We start from the raw sequence: 25,743 nt of genomic DNA on the forward strand, positions 1-25,743 counted from the left end.
CGTGATTGACTGTAGACCCTGCCACATACCTCTTGTGTCTGAGCTGTTGAATTGCGACTCGATTTTGTCTCTGTACTGGGACTTAGCCTGTTTGATTGCCTTGCGGAGAGAATAGCTACACTGTTTGTATTCGGTCATGCTTCCGGTCACCTTGCCCTGGTTAAAAGCAGTGGTTCGCGCTTTCAGTTTCACGCGAATGCTGCCGTCAATCCACGGTTTCTGGTTTGGGAATGTTTTAATCGTTGCTGTGGGTACGACATCGTCAATGCACTTCCTAATGAACTCGCTCACCGAATCAGCATATTCGTCAATATTGTTGTTGGACGCGATGCGGAACATATTCCAATCCGCGTGATCGAAGCAGTCTTGAAGCGTGGATTCAGATTGGTCGGACCAGCGTTGAACAGACCTGAGCGCGGGAGCTTGTTGTTTGAGTTTCTGTTTGTAGGCTGGAATCAACAAAATGGAGTCGTGGTCAGCTTTTCCGAAAGGGGGGCGGGGGAGGGCCTTATATGCGTCGCGGAAATTAGTATAACAATGATCTAGGGTTTTCCCAGCCCTGGTAGCACAATCGATATGCTGATAGAATTTAGGGAGTTTTGTTTTTAGATTAGCCTTGTTAAAATCCCCAGCTACGATGAATGCAGCCTCAGGGTGTGTGGTTTCCAGTTTACAAAGAGTCAGATAAAGTTCGTTCAGGGCCATCGATGTGTCTGCTTGGGGGGGAATATATACGGCTGTGATTATGATTGAAGAGAATTCCCTTGGTAGATAATGCGGTCGACATTTGATTGTGAGGAGTTCTAGATCAGGTGAACAGAATGACTTGAGTTCCTGTGTGTTGTTATGATGATCACACCACTTCTCGTTAATCATAAGGCATACCCCCCCGCCCCTCTTCTTACCGGAAAGATGTTTGTTTCTGTCGGCGCGATGCATGAAGAAACCAGCTGGCTGCACCGACTCCGTTAGCGTCCCTTGAGTTAGCCATGTTTCCGTGAAGCAGAGCACGTTGCAATCCCTGATGTCTCTCTGGAATGCTACCCGTGCTCGGATTTCATCAACCTTATTGTCAAGAGACTGGACATTGGCGAGTAGTATGCTAGGGAGTGGAGCGCGATGTGCCCGTCTCCGAAGCCTGACCACGAGACCGCCTCGTTTGCCCCTTTTTCGGCGTCGCACAGGGTCGCCGGCTGGGATCAGATCCATTGTATTGGGTGGAAGGCAAAACACTGGATCCGTTTCGGGAAAGTCATATTCCTGGTAGGAACGATGATGAGTTGACGTTAATCGTATATTCAGTAGTTCCTCCCGACTGTATGTAATGAAACCTAAGATTACCTGGGGTACCGATGTAAGAAATAACACATAAAAAAACAAAATACTGCATATTTTCCAAGGAACGCGAAGCGAGGCGGCCATCTCTTTTCGGCGCCGGAAGTAAAACACTTTTAACACTTGAGTTGGCGTGTTTTAGTGTTTTTAATTTGTACATATAACCTACAGTTACATAAACTAATGGAAATGCTATTGTGTTCTTTGAAATACATTTTCTTTGGTATTCCAATGTTACCTAAGACCTTCATAAAGACAAACCAAAATACTTTTATTCCGATAGCATATATGAAATGTATTTATTAGACTTTTGTTGAATTTCAAGTCATTGGCCCAAAGGCGGGTCCAACAAGGCCAGGCTTTTCTAGTGTTTATCACTGAGTCCAATCAAAGTAGATCAGGTTTGCATTGAACACCATCAAAGGAAACATAAATTATAGCCTAACAGTATGCTAATACATATATATATATATAGGCCAGAACAGTGGTCACCAACATGTTCTTAATCAAAATGCAAGCAGAGTACAATAGTCTTTTAGGCACTGGAGATCAAGTGCACGTACAATGTATTGTGTGATAGCAATTAAATGATCAGTAGCCTATAGGGCAGGCCTGGGCAAAGATCGACCCGGCCCGCGGGATCATGCTCAGATCACATAAAGAATTTGCGATAGTAAGGTTTTTTTAAATTGTTTGTTATTCAAATTAAAAGCCAGATGAATACTCGCCTTTGTGTAATGACTTAACTCCCACCGCTTGTGGGACATTTATTTTGAAGGCACGTATAAATAACAACTGTACGAGGACAGACAGTGACTGACAGGCAGACACACACGTTACAGTTGCAAATAGTAGCTTCTAGAAATTAGTTTTTCAAAGATTTCAAAGAAAAAGAAAGTAGACAATGAATGTAGGGTGTTCCAGCAAAGATTTCAAAGAAAAGGAAAGTAGACAATGAATGTAGGGTGTTCCAGCAAGTGTGGACATAGACATTATTCTTTATTGAGGTATCAGGGAAACTGTGCTTAGCGTGCAAAGAGAGCATCGCTGTCTTCTAAGACTACAACTTGTCACGACACTTCCAGACAAAGCATGCAGAGAAATATAGGAATATGTATTTTGAGCAGAGACCAAGCGCATCGAAATAGTTGCTTTCTTAGTTGCAAAAGCAGCAAGGACTTTTCACAAACTGCATTCAGCAAACAACGGAATTGTGATTCTGGGCCGATTCCTCATTGCTAGCTGGGATTTCTCCTTGGCCCTGGATGAGAGCAGTGAAGCACGTGACACGGCGCAGTTGTTGATATTCTTAAAAGGCATAACCCCAGACGTTGAAATTACAGAGGAGCTTGCTTCAGTGCAGCAAATGAAGAGCACAACCACAGGGAAAGATTTATTGGAGGAGGTTAATAAGTGTGTGGCAAAGCTTGGACTGAGTTTTGAAAAGTTTTCCAGTGTGACAACTGATGGGTGCCCAAACTTGACAGGAAAAGGCATTGGCCTTTTGAAAAGGATACAAGATCAAGTAGCTGAGCTGAACCCAGATCAGAAAATAATTTTCCTGCATTGCATTATTCATCAGGAGGTGCTCTATAAATGTGTTCTGAAAATGAGCCATGTTATGTATACAGTCACTAAAGTGGTAAACTTCATAAGAGCAAAATCTTTAAACCACAGGCAGTTTGTCTCACTGTTGGAAGAGACAGAGTCTGGTCATGCATATCTCCCCTACCACACAAATGTGAGATGGCTGAGTTTGGGGAAAGTGCTTAAAAGGGGACCTGAAGTCGGATATTGCTGAGTTTTTGCAAATGAAAGGAAAATATGTGGATTTCCCTCATCTGCAAGATATAGAATGGTTGGCTGATTTTGCCTTCGCGATGGACACCATGGCCCTCGTGAATTAACTGAATTCTAAACTACAAGGGAAGGGCTTTTCTGCACATCAGATGTATAGCCTTGTCAAAGCCTTCAAGGGAAAATTACTCCTCCTGAGCCGTCAAGTAGAAGCCAACAATCTCACCGACCGTCCGACACTACTAGTCTGTTCCCTGTCAGATGACCAGCGGGAGAAGTATACATCGCTGCTGCGTGCTTTGAACGGTGAGTTTTCTTGTCGTTTTGAGGATTTCAAAGTGTTGGAAAATGACATGCTGTTGGTTTCTTCTCCTTTCACTTTCAATGGGGATAACGCTCCCACTGACCTGCAACTTGAGCTTATCGATCTTCAGTCTGATGCAGTGATTGAAGAACTATTCAAACCAATGTCACTGGCGAGGTTCTATGCATCTCTCGATTAACAAAACTTTCCAAAGAATAGGAGTCATGCTCAGAAGATATTTGTACTGTTTGGGTCAACCAATGTATGTGAACAGACATTTTCAGTGATGAAATATAACAAGTCAAGGCACATCTCTTACTGACTCTCACATCTCAGCAATCCTGCGTATAGCGACGTCAGAAACTATACCCGACTTCACTGCTCTAGTCAATGCCCATCAGAGACTTCACTCCTCACACTGATTGAGTAGTTTAAATGTAATGTTGAGCTCTCTCTCTTTCTTGTGTTTTTGTGCATACCCATCAACAAGAGTTCTGTCCGTGGTGCTGAATGCACAGTGTACTTTTCCCTCTGTGTAGTTCATTGCATGTGTAATAATGAAAATACCTACCAAAAGGAGAACATGGATGTGGTTTATTTCTGTGCATGTTAAAAAAGTAAAATAAGTAGCATATCTGGACAGGATTTACAGTAGATATATCTGGACAGGATTTACAGTAGATATATCTGGACAGGATTTACAGTAGATATATCTGGACAGGATTTACAGTAGATATATCTGGACAGGATTTACAGTAGATATATCTGGACAGGATTTACAGTAGATATATCTGGACAGGATTTACAGTAGATATATCTGGACAGGATTTACAGTAGATATATCTGTCAACACATCCTGTAATATGATTCTGTCCCGCGATGGCAGAAATATATTCTAATGTGGCCCTCCATGGAAAATAGTTGCCCAAGCCTGCTATAGGGCCTAACTGTAGTGCATGGGCGGAGAAGCACAGAACAAAGTTGTACTTCAAATAAAATAAAATTCTATAAAATTATAGGCTATTTACATTGACTGGAAATACACTATATATACAAAAGTATGTGGACACCCCTTCAAATTAGTGGATTTGGCTATATCAGCCACACCCGTTGCTAACAGGTATATAAAATAGAGCACACAGCCATGCTATCTCCATAGACAAACATTGGCAGTAGAATGGCCTTACTGAGCTCAGTGACTTTCAATGTGGCACTGTGATATGATTCCACCTTTCCAACAAGTCAGTTCTTCAAATGTCTGCCCTGCTATAGCTGCCACGGTCAACTGTAAGTGCTGTTATTGTGAAGTGGAAATTTCTAGGAGCAACAGCGGCTCGGTCGCGAAGTGGTAGGCAACTGTTGTGGAATTTTGTAATCAATGTTCATAAATTTCAATTGTCCTTATAGGTCTGCAACCCAAAGTGTGTAAAGTTCTGGTGTAAATGAAACAGACAGAATTCCCAACTCACAATTAGTCAAATACAATTTTATTCGCGAGAGCTCTCCCATGCATATACAAAGATGTTCCTTTTATAACATTCTCTTAACCTACGCACATACATACACACTAACATTTGGAGAGCTATCCTATCTACTACTCTACAATTCTCACCACAGTTGATCACTACCCAACTGACAGTTCCATTCCCCCCAAGATAAGGGAAACCTGGAGGGGTACTCCCTGTCCTGTCTTATCTCCCCAGAGTTATAGCTGGGTCAGTTCAAACATAGGTTAAGGATTCTCTTTGTTTTCTTTCGGCACACACATACATTCATCTCTTCCCAGGTCCAACCTGTTTGGACATATGTTTATCAGCTTTAATTACTCCTTGTCTATGCTACATAGCCTCTAATCCCTAATGGTTAAGTTTCCGGGTAGAATTATTTAATAATTTATCTTCAACCGTTATAAATTCTGTTAACAGCAACACAAGCTCATAGAACGGGACCGCTGAGTGCTGAAGAGCGTAGAGCATAAAAATCGTCTGTCATCGGTTGCAACACTCACCACTATGTTCCAAACTGCCTCTGGAAGCAACGTCAGCACAAGAACTGTTTGTCGGGAGCTTCATGAAATGGGTTTCCATGACCAAGCAGCCGCACACAAGCCTAAGATCACCATGCGCAGTGCCAAGCGTCGTCTGGAGTGGTGTAAGCCGCTGGAGCAGTGGAAACGTGTTCTCGATAGTGATGAATCACGCTTCACCATCTGGCAGTCCGACTGACAAATCTGGGTTTGGCGGATGCCAGGAGAACGCTACCTTCCCCAATGCATAGTGCCAATTGTAAAGTTTGGTGAAGGAGGAATACTGGTTTGGGATGTTTTTCATGTTTTTGGACTAGGCCCCTTAGTTCCAGTGAAGGGAAATCTTAACGCTACAACGTACAGTGAAATTCTAGACGATTCTATGCTTCCAACTTTGTGGCAACAGTTTGGGAAAAGCCCTTTCCTGTTTCTGCATGACAATACCAAGTAGGCTAAAATAAAAAGTAATAATGAAAAGTAACACAATAAGAATAATTATAATGAGGGAATATACAGGGGGCACCTGCACCGAGTCAGTGTGCACGGGTACAGGCTAGTTGAGGTCATCTGTACATGTAGGTGGAGGCGAAGTGACTATGCATAGGTAACAAACAAACAACGAGTAACAGCAGTGCACAAGAGGGGGGGTCAATGTAAATTGTCCGCTGGCGATTTTTATGAATTGTTCAGCAGTCTAATGGCTTGTGGGTAGAAGCTGTTGAGGAGCCTTTTGGTCCTAGACTTGGCGCTCCAGTACCGCTTGCCGTGTGGTAGCAAAGAAAACAGTCTATAACTTGGGTGACTGGAGTCTGACAATTTTATGGGCTTTCCTCTGACACCGCCTATTAAATAGGTCTTGGATGGCAGGAAGCTTGGCCACAGTGATGTACTGTGCCGTTGGCACTACCCTCTGTAGCGCCTTACGGTCAGATGCCGAGCAGTTGCCATACCAGGCGGTGATGCAACCAGTCAGGATGCTCTCGATGTTGCAGCTGTAGAACCTTTTGAGGATCTGGTGGCCCATGGCAAATCTTTTCAGTCTCCTGAGGGGGAAAAGGTTTTGTCGTGCCCTCTTCACGACTGTCTTGGTATGTTTGAATCATGATAGTTTGTTGGTGATGTGGACACCAAGGAACTTGAAACCCTCGACCCGCTCCACTACAGCCCCGTTGATGTTAATGGGGGCCTGTTCGGCCCGCCTTTTCCTGTAGTCCACGATCAGCTCCTTTGTCTTGCTCACATTGAGGGAGAGGTTGTTGTCCTGGCACCACACTGCCAGTTCTCTGACCTCCTCCCTATAAGCCGTCTCATCGTTGTCGGTGATCAGGCCTACCACTATTGTGTTGTCAGCTAACTTAATGATGGTGTTGGAGTCGTGTTTGGCCACGTAGTCGTGGTTGAACAGGGAATACAGGGGGGGACTAAGTCCACACCCCTGAGGGACCCCAGTGTTAAGGATCAGCATGGCAGACGTATTGTTGCCTACTCTTACCACCTGGGGGTGGCCCGTCAGGAAGTCCAGGATCCAGTTGCAGAGGGAGGTGTTTAGTCCCAGAGTCCTTAGCTTAGTGATGAGCTTTGTGGGCACTATGGTGTTGAACACTGAGCTGTAGTTGATGAACAGAATTCTCACATAGGTGTTCCTTTTGTCCAGGTGAGAAAGGGTGGTGTGGAGTGCGATTGAGATTGCGTCATCTGTGGATCTGTTGGGGCGTTATGCGAATTGTGGGTCTAGGGTGTCCGGGAGGATGTTGTTGATGTGAGCCATGACCAGCCTTTCAAAGCACTTCATGGCTACCAACGTGAGTGCCACAGGGCGGTAATCATTTAGGCAGGTTACCTTCGCTTCATTGGGCACAGGGACTATGGTGGCCTGCTGGAAACATGTAGGTATTACAGACTCGGTCAGGGAGAGGTTGAAAACGTCAATGAAGACACTTGACAGATGGTCCGCGCATCCTGGTAATCCGTCTGGCCCTGTGGCTTTGTGACTGTTGACCTGCTTTAAGGTTTTGATCACATCGGCTACCGAGAGCGTTATCACACAGTCATCCAGAACAGCTGGTACTCTCGTGCATGCTTCAGTGTTGCTTTTCTCGGAGCGAGCATAAAAGGCATTTAGCTCGTCTGGTAGGCTCGCATCACTGGGCAGCTCGCGTCTGTCACGTTCTGCCCATAGTTCTTGTGTGTTTTACTTGTTTTAGTGTTGGTCAGGACGTGAGCTGGGTGGGCATTCTATGTTGTGTGTCTGTTTCTATGTTTGGCCTAATATGCTTCTCAATCAGAGGCAGGTGTTTTGTGTTGTCTCTGATTGGGAATCATATTTAGGTGGCTTGTTTTGTGTTGGGGTTTGTGGGTGGTTGTTTCCTGTCTCTGTGTTCGTTTCACCAGAGAGGACTGTTTCGGTTTGCTACATTTGTTATTTTTGTATTTTGTAAGTGTTCACGTTATTCGTCTTGATTAAATCATGTTGAGCACAAACTACGCTGCGTCTTGGTCCGATCCCTGCTACACCTCCTCTTCAGACGAAGAGGAGGAAGGCTGCCGTTACAGCGTCTGCGTTTCCCTTTGTAGTCGGTAATAGTTTTCAAGCCCTGCCACATCCGATGAGCGTCAGAGCCGGTGTAGTAGGATTCAATCGCAGGATTCAACCCTCGTGCACAGAGCGAGGTCCATACTGAAGTAGTTTGTCGAGATCGGCGTGGAAGAACTTGATTGTCCTGCACAGAGCCCTGACCTCAACCCCTTTGAACACCTTGGTATGAATGGGAACGCTGACTGCAAGACAGGCCTAATCTCCCAACATCAGTGCCCGACCTCATTAATGCTCTTGTGGCTGAATGGAAGCAAGTCCCTGCAGCAATGTACCAAATTCTAGTGGAAAGCTTTCCCAGAAAAGTGGAGGCTGTCATAGCAGCAAAGGGGGCACCAACTGCATATTAATGCTCATAATTTTGGAATGAGACGTTCGAAGAGCAGGTGTCCACATACTTATGGTCATGTAGTGTACTTCAAGGGGTCTTAAAATTCTAAATCAAATAGCTAAAAGATCATTGGTATGACCTTAGCTTAGTAGAGTTTAGTAGAACCCCCCCCCCCCTCCCCTGGCTTAGACAGGGTTTGGTCTGTAGAGAGTTAAGGTGAATTACCACCAACTGGACTGGACTGGAGTATGGACCTCATTCATCTTTCAATTGCCCACATAGGTATATGCTTGTAAAAACCAATGAGTAGATGAGAGGCAGGACTTGCAGCATGTCATGCATCTGAAATAGAACCTAGTTCTGTTTTAGTGCCTGGCTAAGCAGACGCCCGCGAGCAGTTTGGATGAAATGATTGAAGAGCATGTATGTGTACATTTATTTTGCAAAGCTTGCGCACACAACGCAAGGGCCATCTGGTCAGCATGTCACTCGTCAGTGTACGCTCCTGCTCTACCCCAATGTTTTAAACTCAATATGCAGTTGTCTGGAGCATCTGGACTAACTGTAATTCTAACATAGCCAGGTAGGCTGCGACAATGTAGTCTCTAACATATGTTTATAACATTAACCCTTTTAATCTTGTGTGGTAGTCAGTTGTTAGATTTCTGTGGGTGATTTTTAGTAGTTTCTGTTCCTATGCACATTGTGCATTTGGCCAAGTCCTTCTGATATGTGAGATTGAAAAATCTGTTGGTGTCCTTGAACAAGGCACTTAAAATAAATATCTGACTCCTTAAAGATTATTTAGCAATATGCTAGAGACTATAGTTGAGTTACAGGAATTGGCTATCAAGAAAGGTCTGAGAATGGGATTCTAAATGCAAGTGTATTTAATTAACATTGTAAAATTAATGATAACATTATACAAGGCATAAAGCTTAAATTACAAAACAATACTAGCGTAACAAGGCATTATTCTAGGCATGATCAAAGAGGGAGAGAGAGAGAAAGGCATTTTGTCCCCTCCATGGGGAGAGGGCTGACTACCCCTTAAAAGTCTTGGGCCAATTGCCATTCAGATGTGACAGAGCACAGTTTAGGGCTGAGGCTACAAAATCCCCCCTAGACAGAAGCTGTACGTTACTGTACATGAGCAGCCTGTGTCCAATACATGAAGAAATGGCTCGCACCACATGAGAGTTTTACTTTCTTGAGTTCTAAGTCCAGTGTATGGAACCCAACCTCTATAGTCCTCGAGCCGTTTATTTTTCTGGGGGAGATTTGACAATGCGCTTCAGGTACATATTACTTCAACCAAGCCAAATAAAAAGTTATTCTTTGTTGAGGGCAGAGAAATTACATCAGATCAATCTTGATTGAACATAATTACAGTTAAGAGTTTCGTCACTGTTTCGCGTTGTTTGTTGGTCAGATCGGTTGGTCTGGTCAAAGACAAACTAAAAGTTTATCAAGTATGAATCAGATGGATATGGAATGGAATGCAAGACCATTGAATGCATAATTAATGTCACACTCTCAGAAGTGTTAAATTGTACTTTCCTTCGAGAAAGAGAGAAAGTTCAGATTGAAATAGCCCCCCCCCACCCCCCCCCCACCCCCCAGGAGGATGTTTGCCTTGAAAATATGAAAACCATTTCAAATCATCTCAAGACCAATTTTTGTTGTTGAATGCAAATAGAACATAGCAATGAAATAAACTTGTAAAGGTTTTCTTGGGATGAAGGAGAGGACCAAAATGCAGCGTAGCCAGTGCTCAACATGTTTAATTAAACAATAACCGTGAACACTTAACAAATAACAAAATAACAAACCGTGAAAACCGAGACAGTCCTATCTGGTGCAGAACAAACACAGAGACAGGAAACAAACACCCACAAAAGCCTACTGCCTATGGCTACCTTAAATATGGCTCCCAATCAGAGACAAATGAATGACAGCTGTCTCTGATTGAGACCCAATCTAGGCAGCCATAGACATAACTAGACAACCTAACAAACACTATCCCATACACATACAACACCCATAGACTAACCAAACACATACAACATACAATGCCCACCCCAACTCACGCCCTGACCAACTAAACATAATCAAAATAACATAAAAATAGGTCAGGAACGTGACATAACCCCCCCCTCAAGGTGCGTACTCCGAACGCACCACCAAAAGTCTAGGGGAGGGTCTGGGTGGGCATCTGTCCACGGTGGTGGCTCCGGCTCTGGACGCTGTCCCCACACCACCATAGTCACTCCCCGCTTCCGTATCCCCCACCCAATGACCGCCCTCCAACTAAACCCACCTAACTGAAGGGGCAGCATCGGGATAAGGGGCAGCACCGGGATAAGGGGCAGCACCGGGATGAGGGACGGCAGCTCCGGGCTGAGGGACGGCAGCTCCGGGCTGAGGGACGGCAGCTCCGGGCTGAGGGACGGCAGCTCCGGACTGGCTGGCGGATCCTGGCTGGCTGGCGGATCCTGGCTGGCTGACGGGTCATGGCTGGCTGACGGCTCTGGCTGGTCATGGCTGGCTGACGGCTCTGGCTGGTCATGGCTGGCTGACGGCTCTGGCTGGTCATGGCTGGCTGACGGCTCTGGCTGGTCAGATCTGGCGGAAGGCTCTGGCTGATCCGGTCTGGCGGAAGGCTCTGGCTGATCCGGTCTGGCGGAAGGCTCTGGCTGATCCGGTCTGGCGGAAGGCTCTGGCTGATCCGGTCTGGCGGAAGGCTCTGGCTGATCCGGTCTGGCGGAAGGCTCTGGCTGATCCGGTCTGGCGGAAGGCTCTGGCTGATCCGGTCTGGCGGAAGGCTCTAGCGGCTCATCCGGTCTGGCGGACGGCTCTAGCGGCTCCTGTCTGGCGGACGGCTCTGTAGGCTCATGGCAGACGGGCGGCTTTGCAGGCTCATGGCAGACGGGCGGCTTTGCAGGCTCATGGCAGACGGACAGTTCAGACGGCGTTGGGCAGACGGGCAGTTCAGGCGCCGCTGGGCAGACGGGCAGTTCAGGCGCCGCTGGGCAGACGGGCAGTTCAGGCGCCGCTGGGCAGACGGGCAGTTCAGGCGCCGCTGGGCAGACGGGCAGTTCAGGCGCCGCTGGGCAGACGGGCAGTTCAGGCGCCGCTGGGCAGACGGCAGACTCTGGCCGGCTGAGAGGCACTGTAGACCTGGTGCGTGGTACCGGAACTGGAGGTACCGGGCTAAGGACACGCACCTTCAGGCTAGTGCGGGGAACAACAACAGGGCACACTGGACTCTCGTGGCGCACTCTAGGCCTGGTGCGTGGTACCGGAACTGGAGGTACCGGGCTGAGGGCACGCACCTTAGGGCGAGTGCGGGGAGAAGGAACAGTGCGTACAGGGCTCTGGAGACGCACAGGAGGCTTGGTGCGTGGTGCCGGAACTGGAGGCACTGGGCTGGAGACACGCACCATAGGGAGAGTGCGTGGAGGAGGAACAGGGCTCTGGAGATGCACTGGAAGCCTGGTGCGTGGTGTAGGCACTGATGGTACTGAGCTGGGGTGGGAAGGTGGCGCCGGATATACCGGACCGTGAAGGAGGACACGTGCTCTTGAGCACCGAGCCTCCCCAACCTTACCAGGTTGAATGGTCCCCGTAGCCCTGCCAGTGCGGCGAGGTGGAATAGCCCGCACTGGGCTATGCAGGCGAACCGGGGACACCACCTGTAAGGCTGGTGCCATGTACGCCGGCCCGAGGAGACGTACTGGAGGCCAGATACGTTGGGCCGGCTTCATGGCATCCGGCTCGATGCCCAACCTAGCCCTCCCAGTGCGGCAAGGTGGAATAGCCCGCACTGGGCTAAGCACGCGTACTGGGGACACCGTGCGCTTTACCGCATAACACGGTGTCTGACCAGTACGACGCCCTCTCACTCCACGGCAAGCCCGGGGAGTTGGCTCAGGTATCCAACCCGGCTTCGCCACACTCCCCTTTAGCCCCCCCCCAAGAAATTTTTGGGTGAGCCTCTCGGGCTTCCAGCCTCTCTTACGTGCTGCCTCCTCAATCCACCGCTCCTGGGCTGTGGCTGCCTCCTTCTCCCGAGAGCGGCGATTCTCTCCAACCCTTCCCCAGGGTCCTTTTCCGTCCATGATCTCCCAAGACCATTCCTCCTGTGTCCAGTAGTCCTGTGTACTGGGCCGCTGCTGCTCCCCGTTGCTACGCTGCTTGGTCCGGGTTTGGTGGGTGTTTCTGTAAAGGTTTTCTTCTTGGGATGAAGGAGAGGACCAAAATGCAGCGTAGCCAGTGCTCAACATGTTTAATTAAACAATAACCGTGAACACTTAACAAATAACAAAATAACAAACCGTGAAAACCGAGACAGTCCTATCTGGTGCAGAACAAACACAGAGACAGGAAACAAACACCCACAAAAGCCTACTGCCTATGGCTACCTTAAATATGGCTCCCAATCAGAGACAAATGAATGACAGCTGTCTCTGATTGAGACCCAATCTAGGCAGCCATAGACATAACTAGACAACCTAACAAACACTATCCCATACACATACAACACCCATAGACTAACCAAACACATACAACATACAATGCCCACCCCAACTCACGCCCTGACCAACTAAACATAATCAAAATAACATAAAAATAGGTCAGGAACGTGACAAAACTCATCATGTTAAAAGCAATAGAATGTTCTCTAAAACAGTTATATAACAAAATGAAAGGTGACACATACAGTATGTCTATGTGTAGTGAGAATTACCATCAATCAATATAAGATTTTTAAAAACAAATCTGTTTGGTTGCAAAATTATCTCCATGTTCTCCACCTTCATAAGAGTAATTGCAATGTCAAACTGCTTTCTAAACCGGCAAAGGGTCTGCCAAGTAAATGTGTTTAGACCCAATCAGGAAGTAGAGAACGGACTGCGTCTTTAAACATGGATTAAATGGTATGTGACTAAATCCCTGTTCTGTCTGCAAATTAATTTCAAACCTGACAAAATCACATTCAAAGATGAATTAAAAAACAATGCTATCTTTAGAAAGTCACCTATCAGATGAGGATGAGAGTAAAATTCTCAACTAAACTTGGGAGTGAGATCCAAAGCTCACCCACCGCTTGTATAAATCAAATATTAATAATTCAGTAGTTTGTAAACCCAAAGTGCAAGGGTCTAAGGTCTAAGGCATGAGTTAGGCAGTGAGCCTCCATCTTGAACACACATCATGGTGGGTGTGGTCAACAGGAAGATTTAGCCATATGCGCCATATCAACATTAAATGATCCCTTGCACATCCATATAAGCCATTCGCCTAGCACCGTGTGTGGAGAACAAAGGGACAGTGCAATTTAATGTGAACACTGCACAAGGGTTGGAATTGTTCCGGCATACCCTAAAACAAGACATGAGTTGTGTGTTAGTAAATGTGAGCTGTGTGTTAGTAAGTTTGTAAGTACAATTCTTGAGAAAAACTTTGGGTTATTCTCAAGACAGGACAGAAACATTCAACAAGTAAGACATTCAACAAATAACATACATTGAACATATAAGATGGACAAACGTAGGCCTATATTTGGGACAAAGTGAAGGAGTTGCCTTGGCCAAGGTCTTCTATCACTGTTTGACAATGAAAGTTGAGTTTGGTAAAGAAAACCAGCAGACATGATTCCCAATTATCTTACACATAAAAGGGGCGTCTAGCCAGAGCAAAGAAATTCATTGAAAAAGACTCAGCTTTCCATATTATCAGTGATTAGCTAAAATGCTAGAAAAGATTAGCCCTTGGCAGCGACTAATTGGGGATCCTAATAAAATACTAAATATACTCAAATACTAAATAAGCAACAGCAATAGGTTGTCATAAAAAGTTAAAATCTGAAATTTAATCAGTTGGACATGTCATCTTTGCTGTGTAAAGGAAAAGAGTCAATCATCATTATAACAACAAGTAAACAAATGAAAACAGGAAACTCCTATCAATTACTGTAACTTAGACCAGTGGTTCCCAAACTTTTTATAGTCCCGTACCCCTTCAAACATTCAACCTCCAGCTGCGTACCCCCTCTAGCACCAGGGTCAGCGCACTCTCAAATATTGTTTTTTGCCGTCATTGTAAACCTGCCACACACAACTTATACAATACATTTATTTAACATAAGAATGAGTGTGAGTTTTTGTCACAACCCGGCACGTGGGAAGTGACAAAGAGCTCTCATAGGACCAGGGCACAAATAATAACAATCAATAATTTTGCTCTTTATTTAGCCATCTTGTATATAAAACCTTATTTGTTATTCAAAAATTGTGAATAACCTACCACAGGTTAATGAGAAGGGTTTGTTTGAAAGGATGCTCATAACTCTGCAATGTTGGGTTGTATTGGAGAAAGTCTCAGTCTTAAATCATTGTCCACACACAGTCTGTGCCTGTATTTAGTTTTCATGCTAGTTCGGGCCGAGAATCCACTCTCACATAGGTACGTGGTTTCAAAGGGCGTCAGTGTCTTAACAGCGCGATTTTCCAAGGCAGGATACTCTGAGCGCATCCCAATCCAGAAATCTGGCAGTGGCTTCTGATTAAATTCTATTTTCACAGAACCGCTTGTTCTCTTGTTCAGATCTCGGTAAGTGGACTGGAGGCAGGGCATGAAAGGGATGACGAATCCAGTTGTTTGTGTCATCCGTTTCGGGAAAGCACCTGTGTAATTGTGCACCCAACTCACTCAGGTGCTTCGCAATGTCACATTTGATATTGTCTGGAAGCTTGAGTTCATTTGCACACAAAAAAATCATACAATGATGGAAAGACCTGTGTGTTGTCCTGCAGACAGAGAAGAGCTCCAACTTCTTAATTATAGCCTAAATTTTGTCCCACACATTGAATATAGTTGCAGAGAGTCCCTGTAATCCTAGATTCAGATCATTCAGGTGAGAAAAAATATTGCCCAGATAGGCCAGTCGTGTGAGAAACTCGTCATCATGCAAGCAGTCAGACAAGTGAAAATTATGGTCAGTAAAGAGAACTTTAAGCTTGTCTCTCAATTTAAAAAAACGTGTCAATACTTTGCCCCTTGATATGTTGTAAAAGCATTACATGATCGCTGCCCATATCATTGCATAGTGCAGAAAATACACAAGTTCAGGGGTTCAAGAGTTCAGGGGCCTTGCTTTAACAAAGTTAACCATGTTCACTGTAGTGTCCAAAACGTCTTTCAAGCTGTCAGCAAGAGCCTCTCGGTGGATGCTGCAGTGTACCCAAGTGGCATCAGGAGCAACTGCTTGCACACGCGTTACCACTTCACTATGTCTCCCTGTCAAGGCTTTTGCGCCATCAGTACAGATACCAACACATCTTGACCACCAAAGTCCATTTGATGTCACACAGCTGTCCAGTACTTTCAAAATATCCTCTCCTGTTGTCCTGGTTTCCAGTTTGCAGAAGAGGATGTCTTCCTTAATTGACCCCCCATAAACGTAACGGACATATACCAGGAGCTGTGCCAGGCCCGCCACGTCTGTTGACTCATCCAGCTGTAATGCATAGAGTTCACTGGCTTGTTATGCGAAGCAGTAATTGTTTCAAAACATCTCCTGCCATGTCACTGATGCGTTGTGAAACAGTGTTGTTTGATGAAGGCATTGTCTGTATAGTTTTTTGGGCCTTTTAATTAAGTACTCCACAATAGTGTGGGGCTTGCCTGTCCTAGCCACTCGGTAGCTCACCACATAAGACGCTTCTAGACCTTTCTTATTATACATGTCTTACTACTCGAAAGTCGTCTTAATTCTCGCTCAAAAAACTCCCATGGCTTATTTTTCAAATTGGCATGTTTTGTTTCTAAATGAAAAAAGTGAAGGTTTCATCGAGTTGATATGTACTTTTGCACATATAACACACAGTGGCTGAGGAAAGGCACTACTCCCAATATAAGTGAACCCCAAATCAATGTAGTTCTCATCATATTTGCGCCTCTTCGATGGTCCAACATCCCTGTCTGTTGTTCGGTGCTTTCCCGGGTAATGGGGCAGTAGCTCTTCGGCTGCATCAGATTCACAACTGTCAGTGTCCATGCTAGCTGGGCTAACAACAAATTAATAATTACTGATGCTAGCATTGGATGTGCTCGTGGAAGCAGAACTACTTGTGTCATCGACAGGTGCAGATGTAGTACTGCTGGTAGTAGCAGTACTACCAGTAGAGCTGGTATGTGTCTCTACGGACGTGGGCCCTACTTTATTTTAACCATTTATTGTCTGCTAGCCAGTAGCTGGCTGGGTGGCTGTTTATTGATAGACCATCCTGTGTAGCCTAGGGCAGGTATTCCCAAACTGGGGAAATGTGTTGTTTTACAGGGTCAGCCATAGTAGTACGGTGCCCCTGGAGCAAATTAGGGTAAATAGACTTTGATCAAATTAATTGCATAGTCTTATTACGGGTTGCATACGAGGTATATATATATTGTGCATATATGATAAATATTACCCCACTACACATGTGAAATATCATCACGTGAAGTGTCCCAAAATCACATGGTTTCATATGATTTCACGTGAAAATCCACGAGAAACTTCATGTGAAATATCATCACATGTGAAGTGTTCCAAAAACATGTGATGTGTTTCAAAAACATATGGTTTCACATGTGTAAATCCACATGTGAAATTTCATGTGAAATAGCATCACGTGAAGTGTCCCAAAAACATATGGTTTCACATGATTTCACATAGTATAGTACAATCTGTAGGTATTTCTTTGATATGCATTGTCCAATACCTATCCTTCCTTCCAACCCCAAAGAAGACTCTCAAAAGTTCAATATGATTACATAACATAACTTTGGTGTTCCAGAAAAGGGTTGGGTTGGCAATAAAGTGAGACTCAAAACTGGCTTTCTCCTAAATCTTCATCTGACAATAGTAAAATTGTATGTGTCTCTGGGGACAAACAATGTCTTTATCTGGTGTTACTGCATACCCGCAGAATAAGTCAACAATTTAATTTCTGACAAAGCTCATGGCATGGGTGCCAGATTTTACAATCCTTGAGGTTTTACGGTTGACTTTTATTCTGCCATTTGTCTTTTCACTCTCCCAGATCCATCCCTGCTCTCCCTTGACTCCCATGAACACCTGTGCCCCCCCTATCCCCATCCCCATCCCCCTCACCCGCCCCTTCACCTACCCCTGACCCTGCAATGGCAGCAAGGTGCTCCTGAGTCCTGACTTCTACGTTCCCTTCCTATGATGATTTGAAACAGTTTAGCTTAAATCCTCAGTAAATGTGTGGTTTTTTAATAACCAGCCACACATAAAATGTGCAGGTGTTAAAATCACGGTGTTGAGGTAAAAAGTGTTTTATTCGTGTGTTGATTCTAGTGAGATTAACATCAGTAGGATTTAAATTGGCATCACCTGCAGTGAATGAATGAGGTTTTGTTTGAATCGCAGTGGAATCAACACTGCATGGTGTTGTTGTTACTCGACTGTGTTGAATTGATTTCCATTAAGTCTGAGTGAAAAAGCCATGGGAGGGGCCTCCTTATCATATTTCCCAGCATGCTTTGTTGCAGGTTGCTTTTTAGAATAGTTTGTTTTAATATCTATGTTTCTGCATGCACATTGCTTGATTAAGCAAAAGATATCTGTTTAAATTAATGAATGGAAGTTTGAAGGTAGTTTTGTGACTACCCAAAAAAGGGGTTAAATGTGTAAAAAACAAATATATATAAATATATGCATACCTCGTATGCAACCCGTATATATATATCTCAGTGTGTATGTATGTGTGTGTGTGTGTGTGTGTGTGTGTGTGTGTGTGTGTGTGTGTGTGTGTGTGTGTGTGTGTGTGTGTGTGTGTGTGTGTGTGTGTGTGTGTGTGTGTGTGTGTGTATGTGTGCGTGTGCGTGCGTGTGCGTGCGTGTGTGTGCATGTATGTGTTTATATATATATATATGGACAGAAACTGTGCTTTCCTTTTATTAACAAGGACATTTCTAAGTGACCTGTGGCGGATGAATCAGAATTAGTTGGGTAACATAGATAATTAAGATGTTTTATTTGCATAATATGTTTATGTGAGATACTTGTCATTAGAATGTATCCTTTTGGACTATAGTGTTGGCAGTTGCACTTTTCCCTAAGCTGGGGCTCAGTCACTTGGGGCCCAGAGAGGGGAGAGGTCAGGCTTGTCTTTCACATGTCCCTGGTGCTATGCAGAATATCAGAAAGGGAAGAGAACAGAATGGAACATTGTCTTCATATGTGAATGTGTCTTTACCTATTCTTAAACCATGTGAAGGGATGGCGTGATTAATGGGGAACCAATTACTTGTCTCCACAGTGTCTGTGCACCAGTCACTCTCTCCTTTTCCCATTGTGGGGAGGTGTATGGCAGTGTCTGGAAACATTGTATGTCCTCTCTGATGTTGCACTTATCCTGGGATAGTGTATGACCTAGAGGCTCACTCCCCTCAGTGAGCTGGTCCAGGAGTGGGGTCAAGAGGGGGTTTACTTGAGATGGGGGTATCTAGAGTTGATAATTTATATATGTCATTGGATGAGTTGGTGTTTTTGTACTATGAAGTACCAGGAACGAGATTAGAACCTCGTCTGAGGGACCAAACTCAACGATAATTAATAGCGAATGTTATCTGGCTAAGGGATACTCCTTTCTCAAGAAAAAGTATTTCTTTGTGAACAGTTCCTAAGATCTGTGATTCGTCATGTAAGTTGAGAGGGGTGTATCTTGGCTATAAAAGATCTTTGTACTTTTCTGTTGGTACTTTTCAATGGTTCACTAGAGGTAGCGCATCATTGAAAGTCAAAAAGGCAATTGCAAGAAAACTGCAAGAAAAATGCAACCACAGACCCCAAACTTTTGAATGGTAGTATATATACTTTTGAACGGTATTATATATATATATATAAATATATACATACATTTCCTCAGATTTCTTATATCTCCTAGATATAGGACAGACACTTCAAAACGTTTCTTATTTATTTTTTGACTGTCTTTTTTGCCATTTATGAATGTGTTATTCAATGCATTTCTCTGGGCCATAGTAATAAAGGCCAAATTCAATATTTTATCAAATCATAAAAAAATATTTTTGGGGGTATACAGTTGAAGTTGGAAGTTTACATACACTTAGGTTAGTGTCATTAAAACTAGGTTTTCAACCTTGAAACTCGTTTTTCAACCGTGAAGCACGGGGGTGGCAGCATCATGTTGTGGGGGTGCTTTGCTGCAGGAGGGACTAGTGCTCTTCACCTAATAGATGGCATCATGAAGAAGGAAAATTATGTGGATATATTGAGGCAACATCTCAAGACATCAGTCAGGAAGTTGAAGCTTGGTTGCAAATGGATCTTCCAAGTGGACAATGACCTCAAGCATACTTCCGACTTCAACTGTAGACGGTTTAGGTAGTCTCGTTTTATCAATCTTCCCTACCTTGTCAGTCATTCTAACTGCAGTTGATAAAAAATTCTAGTTGTTAGCTATCCTAACTCTGGCTGGATTCCAAACACTTTGCAAACCAGCATAATGTGAGTTGCTGATGTAGCTGGCAAACCAGGCTGTCAAAGTATGATATTGTCCAAAAAAGTTAATCATGTAATTCCTATGATAAAATATTCACTTAGGCACTCACTTGGTGAAGGCTACAGGACTAAAAGTCATTGAATGCAACAGTTATGTCTGTCACTAGCAAAGACAGTCATGGGTGGTACTAGTACCTCGAAAGGCACCCTGCAAAATAAATATGCAAAGAAGGCTTTACACCCTACAGTGTTAAAACAACACCCCACATGTGTTAATTCCCTCGCACTGAGAAAGTGTAACAGCATCAGCTTTAATAAAGTGTTAATTTAAGTTGGAATTTGCAACATTCTTGGGGTGTTAGTTTATCAACACTTTGAAAAGTGTTAGTTAAACACTATTTGAGATGGTCACATAATTTCTACATTTAATTTAACAGTGGGTGTTGAAATTCCGATCGCAAATTTGCTGTGAGGTGAAATACAGCTCCATTTGGTCCTGTTTCTGTATGGCCTACGAGCTCAGTTGGACATCTTTATCTCTCCTAAGGTGAATATGGAGGTTTGACATCTGGTCCCAACCATTAAGTTTAACAGGCCTGAGTTAATTGTTTCATAATGGCATTTGAACACGTTAGGTCCGTGGAAATGTATGGGGAAAATATGTGATGTTGTTTCTAGGTAAAAGAAGTACTGTTTACAACTCTGTAACCCTCCCCAGTGGTTTATTAAGACATACACATTGTATTACACAAGACATTTGTTATGAAAGAAAAAGTATAGTTTAATGCTGCCATTGATTAGCCTCGTTAAACCAGCCTGATCTAGCATGCTCACATTCTGTTTCAGTGAAACGTAACGTGAGTGTAGCGGTCAGTTTGGTTTCACAGGGCTAACCAGAAGCGCCTTTTCTGTTAATATCAAAATAGTCCTTCTGCCTAAGTGATTTTGTTCTAGTTTTAGTATTGTATTTACCTTTCAAAATGATCATTGGCCTAAAGTGTACTGCAGTGTGTGTGCTGGGTATGAGAGGATCCACACAGGCAGAATGAGGTATGACTAGATGTTAATAAAAAGAAGGTATATGACCTTCCTTCCCTGTATATTCTTTCCTTTGGTGACGTAATCCACAACCATAACATTCAGTTTCACTGCTATGCGGATGACACCCAGCTCTATTTACCAATCAGACCCAGGGACAAAGCTAGCGTAGCTACCCTTGACAAGTGTCTTTCTGACATCAAATGTTGGGATGTTTTACAATTTGCTCCAGCTCAATGATAAATAATCAGAGGTTGTTGTAATTGACTCCCACTCAGATTCTAGATAACCTTGGTTATTTGCCCACAATGTAAAGCCTACAGCCAGAAACCTTGGTGTCTTCTTTGACCTTGACCTAAACCTCAAGCTGCATGTAAAAAGGGCTGTCCAGTCCTGCTTTTATCATCTAAGAAATATTGTTAAAGGTTTTACTCTCAGTCACTAATCTGGAGAAATGTATACATGCTTTTATTTTCTCACGCCTAGATTATTGTAACTCTTTGTATACCTGTCTAAGTCAGAAATCAATCCATCGTCTACAATTGGTTCAAAATACTGCAGCTCGGCTTATAACAGGCACCAGGAAATGTAAACATATCATACCTATTTTTGCTTCTCTAGACTGGTTACCAGTCACTTTTAGAATAGATTAAAAGTATAAATCACGTTTAAGGCTAGGCTTGGATTAGCCCCATCCTTTATATCAGATCTTTTGTGTCCCGTTTATCTCCCTATGAGCCAGGACGCAGCGTGAGATCCTCTGGCAAACCACATGAATTTAACATGTAATACCATTAACTTCTTATGGCTGCAGGGTCAGTATTGAGTAGCTTGGATGAAAGGTGCACAGAGGTGCCCATAGTAAACTGCCTGCTCCTCAGTCCCAGTTGCTAATATATGCATATTATATGCATATATTCCAAACAGGAAGTGGGAATTCTGAGGCTGTTCGATTTTCAACCAAGATCCTATTGAATTCACAGCGAGATATGGATGAGTTTGCACTTCCTACGGCTTCCACTAGATGTCAACAGTCTGTAGAACCTTGTCTGATGCCTCTACTTTGAAGGGGGGCCGAATGAGAGGGGAATTAGTCAGGTCTGCCATGACCTGACCATGCTCTAACCATTCGCGTTCACATGAGAGGGAGCTCTGCTACATCGCTCATCTGAAGTCAATGTAATTCTCCGGTTGGAACGTTATTCAAGATTTATGTTAAAAACATTCTAAAGATTGATTCAATACATCGATTGACATGTTTCTACTGACTGTTACGGAACATTTGGACATTTTGTCAGCTTTTTAGTGAACGCGCTTCCTGACGTTGGATTTGTTTACCAAACACGCTAACAAAAATAGCTATTTGGACATAAATGATGGGCATTACCGAACAAAACTAACATTTCTTGTGGAAGTGGGAGTCCTGGGAGTGCATTCCGACGAAGATCAGCAAAGGTAAGTGAAGATTTATAATGCTTTTTATGGGTTTTGTTGACTGCACAATTTGGCGGGTAACTGTATGGCTTGCTTTTTTGGCTGAACGCTGTTTTCAGATTATTGAATATTGCCGTAAAGCTTTTTGAAATCTGACACAGCGGTTGCATTAAGAACAAGTGTATCTTTAATTCTATGTAAAACATGTATCTTTCATCAAAGTTTATGATGAGTATTTATGTTATTTGACGTGGCGTCTCTGCAATTTCTCCGGATATTTTGGAGGCAATTCTGAACATGGCGCCAATGTAAACTGAGGTTTTTGGATATAAATATTAACTTTATCGAACAAAACATATATGTATTGTGTAACATGAAGTCCTATGAGTGTCATCTGATGAAGATCATCGAAGGTTAGTGATTTATTTTATCTCTATTTCTGCTTTTTGTGACTCCTGTCTTTGGCTGGAAAAATGACTGTTTGTCTGTGATTTTGCGGTGACCTAACATAATCGTTTGTGGTTCTTTTGCTGAAAAGCCTATTTGAAATCGGACACTTTGGTGGGATTAACAACAAGATTACCTTTAAAATGGTATAAGACACATGTATGTTTGAGGAATTTTAATTATGAGATTTCTGTTGTTTGAATTTGGCGCCCTGCACTTTCACTGGCTGTTGTCATATCATCCCGTTAACGGGATTGCAGCCATAAGAAGTTTTAAACTACACATGTGAAAACATTGAACACATGAAAACATGAATGTGACAACATGGGAATGCAAAATTTCAACAAGTGATACCATGAAACTACACGCGACAACATTTCAAAGTCTTTTAGCTGGAAAAGTACCAATTTCACATGTTCAAAAATTCACATTTGAAAATGCCATTCCACATGTGAGAGTTAGATTTATGTTATTCTCCTCACATGTTAAAAGGTGGCGTTAACATGTGAAATCTAAAGTTAATACATTTGAACATATAGTTTCACATCTGAACAATTGACCTCACATGTGTCTCTTTTGTTTTCACATGTGAAAGTTTCAGCTCAACATTTGAAAAAAGCTATGTGTTTTTTGGATAGGAAGTGATGAAATGGTATGGGGGTTTTAAGGTAGGTGGTAAAATAGTGTAAACATCTTTAAACCGAGTCAGAAACCCGGATCCGGGAGCACCCCCCACCCCCCACCAGTAAAAAAAGCTGAATAGCATAGCTAGCATAGCGTCACAAGTAAATAGTAGCATCTAAATATCATTCAATCACAAGTCCAAGATACCAGATGAAAGATCCACTTCTTGTGAATCCAGCAATCATTTCTGATTTTTAAAATGTTTTACAGGGAAGACACAATATGTAAATCTATTAGCTAACCACGTTAGCAAAAGACACCATTTTTCTTTGTCCACCATTTTTTCTCTCCACCAGTAGCTATCACCAATTCGGCCAAATAAAGATATTGATAGCCACTAACCAAGAAAAAACCTCATCAGATGACAGTCTGATAACATATTTATTGTATAGGATAGGTTTTGTTAGAAAAATGTGCATATTTCAGGTAGAAATCATAGTTTACAATTGCACCCACCATCACAACTCGACTAGAATAAATACAGAGAGCAACGTGTATTACCAATTTACTCATCATAAAACATTTCATAAAAATAGACAAAGCATAGCAATGGAAAGACACAGATCTTGTGAATTCAGACAAAATTTCAGATTTTCTAAGCGTTTTACAGCGAAAACACAATAAATCGTTATATTAGCATACCACATGTGCAAACGTTACCCCAGCATGAATCCAAGGCAACGGGAGCGATAACGTTATGATCACCAAAATATATTAATTTTTTCACTAACCTTCTCAGAATTCTTCCGATGACACTCCTGTAACATCATATTACAACATACATATAGAGTTTGTTCGAAAATGTGCATATTTAGCCACAAAAACCGTGGTTATACAATGAGAATAGTAGCAAAACTGGCCTGAAAATGTTGGGCGCTATCTTTGAGAGTGATCTAGTCTAATCGATAGCTAATCATAAACTTGACTAAAAAATACAGGGTTGACAGGAATCGAAAGACAAATTAGTTCTTAATGCAATCGCTGACTTACATTTCTAAAATTATCCTTACTGTGCAATACCAGGTCTGCCAAAGCGAAGCTACACATAACAAAATGGCGATATATGCGTTTAAAAATTTTCAACAGAACAGCGATTTATCATCATAAATAGTTCTTACTGTGAGCTGTTCTTCCATCAGAATCTTGGGCAATGTATCCTTTCTCCGGTCTAATCGTCTTTTGGTCGAAAGATGTCCTCTTGTCCCGTCGAAATGGCCAATAACGTTCGGTATGTACAGGAAACGTGCCCAGCTCATGGAAGAGCGTCACAAATAAATGCCTCAAAATCGCACTAAACGGATATAAATTGCTATAAAACGGTTTAAATTAACTACCTTATGATGTTTTTAACACCTATAACAAGTAAAAACATGACCGGCGTTATATTACTGGCTAAACCAAGGCTTGGAAAGGGGTCGGTCCGACGCCCTTCATGCGTCCAGCGCAGGATCCAAAAGAAAGCTACTTCCGGTCTTTTCTGTTTTATACAGGCCCTGATTGTGCAATCGACTCCATTCAAATTGTCACCACTTACTGACATCTAGAGGAAGGTGTAGGCAGTGTTTGTATCCTCATAGCATTCACAGGGACATTAAAACTGACCTGGGACCAGAGGCCAAGATTTCTGAAATCTCACTCCCTGTCAGGAAAAGTGCTGTAGATAGAGTTCTGTTCCACTCAGAGACATAATTCCAACGGTTATAGAAACTAGAGAGTGTTTTCTATCCAATAATAACAATAATATGCATATTGTACGAGCAAGAATTGAATACTAGGCAGTTTAATTTGGCAATGTCAAAAAAATAAAAGTGCTAACAGCACCCCCTATTGACAAAAGGTTAATTAATCAATATGATTACACTTGACATGATCACTTAGTGCCGACCTTTCAATATGACCCCACCTGGGATTTAAACTCACAATCTCTGGATTTGGGGTACGCTGATCTTTCTGATGTGCCACAAAGATTGTAGCAATTTCAGAAGCCCTCTACAGATTCATTTCGTATAATAATCTTTGCCATCTGCACTGCTATTTTAGTAATCAGGTAACCTGACTATTCTCTCATTGATTTAATTTACTTATTTCAGCAATTTTAGGGTTTTCTGTATAGTTGTCCAATGTTGGTGGGGTATATTATTATGTTTTAATATTACTCCTAAATCACCAGGATAAATATAACAGTTTTTCCACAGCATATTTTTAACCTGTTGAGGAT

Source organism: Salvelinus alpinus, chromosome 8 (assembly GCF_045679555.1).
Source record: "Salvelinus alpinus chromosome 8, SLU_Salpinus.1, whole genome shotgun sequence".
NCBI classification, from domain to species: Eukaryota; Metazoa; Chordata; class Actinopteri; order Salmoniformes; family Salmonidae; genus Salvelinus; species Salvelinus alpinus.